This window comes from Colossoma macropomum, unplaced genomic scaffold (assembly GCF_904425465.1).
Source record: "Colossoma macropomum unplaced genomic scaffold, Colossoma_macropomum, whole genome shotgun sequence".
NCBI lineage: Eukaryota > Metazoa > Chordata > Actinopteri > Characiformes > Serrasalmidae > Colossoma > Colossoma macropomum.
The window spans coordinates 34,372,103-34,376,473 of record NW_023494804.1 but is presented as its reverse complement, the minus strand read 5'-3'; the positions used below and the strand labels follow the sequence as shown (position 1 = coordinate 34,376,473).

Sequence of the window (4,371 nt, the reverse complement as noted above, 5' to 3'; positions counted from 1 at the left end):
TTCCAATATATTAAACTTAATCAAAATAGTGCACTAAAATTAGCAGAAAAATGACATATTTAAATTTTCCTCAGATGATGTGTTCATTTATTTTCACCAAAACATTTGTCATTTGAAGAGGGATATTTTTTGTCACTTTTGCATTCAGTTGTACAGCGGAATGACCACAATAAGGCTTTTAGTGAAGGTGTACACTAATTTGCAGATGCACTATTTGAAACGTGCTCTTTGCAATAATCATTTTCAGTTCCTCATCTCTTTTCACTGTTGCTAAGACAGAAGAATCATGTTGCTTGTTGACTAGAGGAAGGTCCAAAATGGCATCAGTTCCACTGTGCTAAAAGAAACCTTCAGAGAGGAGAGAACTGACTCATCCAAATCAGAGCTGCGTTAAAGACAATCACTGTTTGTCTGGATCAAAAAACAGTTAGCGGTTAATCTGGTTCATTTCCGGCTTTTGTTTTTTTTTCTGAACCTCGTAAGAGAACGATGCAGAGTCTTTGAAGCCAGAGGACATTTTGCTCCAAAGTCTATTCATGTCAAATTTCAGCTCTCTGCCTTGACTCCACAGTCAGCAGAGGATTTTGAAATGTGAGCTTGGCTCATGTCTTCGGTGCTGCAACAGGCATGATGCTGTCAGTGGGAACGGAGCCCCGCGGGACACGACCGGCAGGTCATCCGATACAGCGTCTCTCTTATTAAAGCGGCCCTCTCTCAGGCTCGCCGCCCTCACACTCGCCAGCGCCAACAGATCCATGCGCTCCGGGGCCTCGTGTGCATGTCTTTTATCAAAGAAAGAATAGAGGGAGAGAGAAAGAGAGGGAGAGGGAGAGGGTGTGAACTTTGGCTTTCATTGTTATGTACAAGATCTATACTGAGCTGTAAGACCGTTAAATATGAACAAATCATTGACGTCCTAAGAAAAACCTTGTGTCTCCAAAACATCAACTTTACAGAAAGTTCTTATATTTCAAGATAAGTTAAAGGAAATTCCAAAGATTCAGTCACTGAGAGATGTAAGTACTGTCATACGCAAAGGTTTGAACACAGAAAGTCAAATTTCATGTTTTATTGAAGTTAACAAATCCTCTACAAAGAAAAAACTTAAATATGACATTTTTCTGCTAATCTTAGCGCACAATTTCCATTTATATGCATAGTTTAACATATTGGGAAAGAACCGTGCCATAACTTTTGCTCTGGCCACATTTTATGTTTAGCTTTTTTTTTAAATATGTTAAATTCACCAAATAAACAGTTATCATGTATTAAGTTGCAGAAGTCCATCTCTGTACAGGATGTGTACTTATTTTTATGTTTTAACCCTTGTGTGTTGTTGGGGTCTGTGGGACCCATTTTCAATGTTTACCAAAATAAACGTGATTTATTATAATTTCAACCCCAGATTTCTTGGCTTTTGCTCATTTTCTGTGAAGAACATATAAAATAACCCATTTTGCCTTCACTCTGTTCAAAAGTGGTAAAAGTGTGGAGGTGCTGTGTCCTTCACTCTGTTCTCCTCCTACATGGCCTGCTGTTAGTGTGTGTGTGTGTGTGTGTGTGTGTGTGTGTGTTTGTATATGTGTGTGTGAGGGTGGACGACATGGACAGGCTGCTGACTGGCTACAGCTGCTAAAGGAGAACCCTACGCTGGTCACTTGTGATATTTTAAACTTCTGGTGTTTTTACATAAAATGTTTTGGCTGTATTGCTTTAAAAAAACAATAATGTGGTGGGTCCAGCAGACCACTGAGTAACAAACACATCAACACCGCACTGTAAACACTGTTAAAGCTTCAAAATGTACTGAGACTAGAGAATGTACTCCTTAGTCCCCATGTGTCAAACATAAGGTCCGCAGGCCGAGTCAGGCCTGTGGCACAATTCTATTCGGCCCCCAGATTATTTAAATTTTCTATTAATAGAAAATACTTCACCATAAGCTGCACTACAGTCCCCAGCACGCACTGCAACATAGTGTGCACTCCAACCCCCAGAGCAGTGGGCAGCCCTATCCATGGCACCCAGGCAGTTGGGGGTTAGTTGCTTTGCTCACATGTCTTCTGTCATGTCCTGACAGCTCAGGGGATTGAACCAGCGACCTTCCGGTCATGAGGCTTGTTCCCTAACCCCCCCCCCGACAACATTTGAGCACCAATGCAGTCCCCCACTACCAGAAATGATGCAGTCGGGATTCACAAGGGTCAGCACAACCGAAGTGCAATGGCTCGCCCTGGGAGAACCACCTTCGTGATCATGGTACCGCCCCTGCCAGGTAAGTAAGGGGTTGAGTGTAACACCTCTGCCCTGGTCCATACTGTCCATTTATAGAAAATAATCTGCAAAAACAATTGGGTTTGTTTTTGTGACGTCACAAACCTCAACACATTTAGATATATACGCTTATTCAGCTTACAGCAGCTCAGCCCCACCCACTCACACTGAAGTTATAAGGAGTGTTTCAGCCCAGACTGCTTTTGTTGAACACGGCCCAACACAGGGCAGCCAGTTAGAAGAGGCAATTTGCATACATCAGCCTTAAATGCACAGTAACAAACAGTAACAACAGCATGTTTTCTTTAAAGGGATGAAGAGGAGTCAGAAATTAGTCATTAAAAAAAGAATTATGTTTCATAAAACGGCACAAATGTCAAAAGTAGAGGTCAGCAAGTAAAAAAAGTAGAAGAAATGTGCCCCTTCACAATGTAATAATGCAAAAATCTGGAACAATTTGGGAATGTAACAAGATTTTATTCCATATTATTTCGGTTCTATTGGTCCAGTTTTATTAGTCCATCCATCATGAAATGTTCACATAATGTAAAGAGGAATATTTGCTGTTATACAGCTTCAAAAAATCAGTAAAATGTTTTGATATGACTGCAAAACAGTCGAGGAATTTATGATGCTCGTTGAAACAAATCTATAAGGTTAAAAGAAACGAGAGGGCAGAGAAGTCAGATGAAATTGCTGACTTGAGGTCCTGCAGAACTGCAGAACTGCTGATTTGCTTTCTGAAACCTCAGATAATCAGCAGAATGTGCGTCTTCTCCTTTGGCATGTGACTCCCCTTCCCCTTTTCTGACCTGCAGAGGTCAAGCATGTTGAAATGGTTCGGAGAGAGAATCAGATGTCAGAAAGAGCGAGAGTGAGAGAGAGAGAGAGAGAGAGAGAGAGAGAGTCTTCTGGCCTTGCTTTCCACCCTGGTGGACCTCGTAGGTAAACTCTACCGTGTTATGGTAAACGAACGAGGCAGCTGTCAGTGCTGAGAGCCGATGCGGCAACTGCGTTCGTCTCAACACGAGCAAACCACATCGTTTCACAGCTCTTACACAAACAAGCGCAGACGGCTACGCTATTCAAACACATCTGAGATCAGTGGAGAGAGACGCGCCGCGATGTAACAATTTGCAAACCGTCCTTTTCCCGTCTCTGCTTTGCATAGCGGAGAACGGAGGCCTTGGCTCCACAGAGAACTGTGATGATCAGTATCACTGGCATTGCTATGACTCATGTGTAGCTGCAGTGACTAAGCCAGAGTGTTTAACAGGGGGAATGGAGCTTTTAAAGCGTTCGACAGGAAGTCTGTGGTTCTTTGGCTGTGTTTGGGAAACACTCCGATCACTGAGTATGCAAATAATGAGGACAGAGCTCGTCCAGAGCAAAAGGGACCCTTCTGAGCCGCCGAAGTAGTCGGTACAGCTGCTGGAACTGAAGTCGCTTTAAGGCACTAAATTTGTGTTGCTGTCAAAAGAGCAGTGTGGGTTTTTTGGTTGCCATGCTCAGTGTTTGTGATGATTCAAGACTTGTGCATGTTTTCTGGTAATACACGGAAACGTGCAGGCAGCAGGTCAGCAGTTTCCTTATAAACTACATCATACAGAGGATTTTAGTCTCAAGAGCGTAGGAGGGATTTGGAAACTGGGGGGACACCTTAGTGCCAGGGGGGCCTAGAGGTAAAATTTATGTGTAGGGCAGAATATTTATAGTGTTTCTAGTAGTAATGGGCATTTCCAGTGAACTCTCAAAAAGGTACCTAACCGTCACTGAGGTGGTGCCCCTCATGTCACTGGGGTGGTCCACATTCTGCACCAAAAATGTTTGTATTTATATTTATGTTTGTACTACTGTTGTTTCATTGTTAAGTTTGGAATGGAAACAAAAGGGTTCAATTCTTTTAACTGCCTGCAGAAAACTGGCCAATCAGGAATTGTTTTTCTCTATGGTATCTAGGTAGATATAGCTATGAGCTCTCGCATTGGTTAGGACTTCAAGAGCTAAAGAGAAGGCCTAACTCATTCGATTAATCATTAATGCAAGGTAAAATATATGCTAATATCTCTGTCACAAGCTTCAAGTAAAACATGGAAC

At 42.3% G+C, this 4,371-nt stretch overlaps 1 pseudogene; it reads right to left on the bottom strand.

Annotated features, from left to right (window-relative positions):
• Positions 1 to 2,142: 2,142 nt before the first annotated feature.
• Positions 2,143 to 2,283, bottom strand: LOC118825302 (annotated as a pseudogene).
• Positions 2,284 to 4,371: the final 2,088 nt, after the last annotated feature.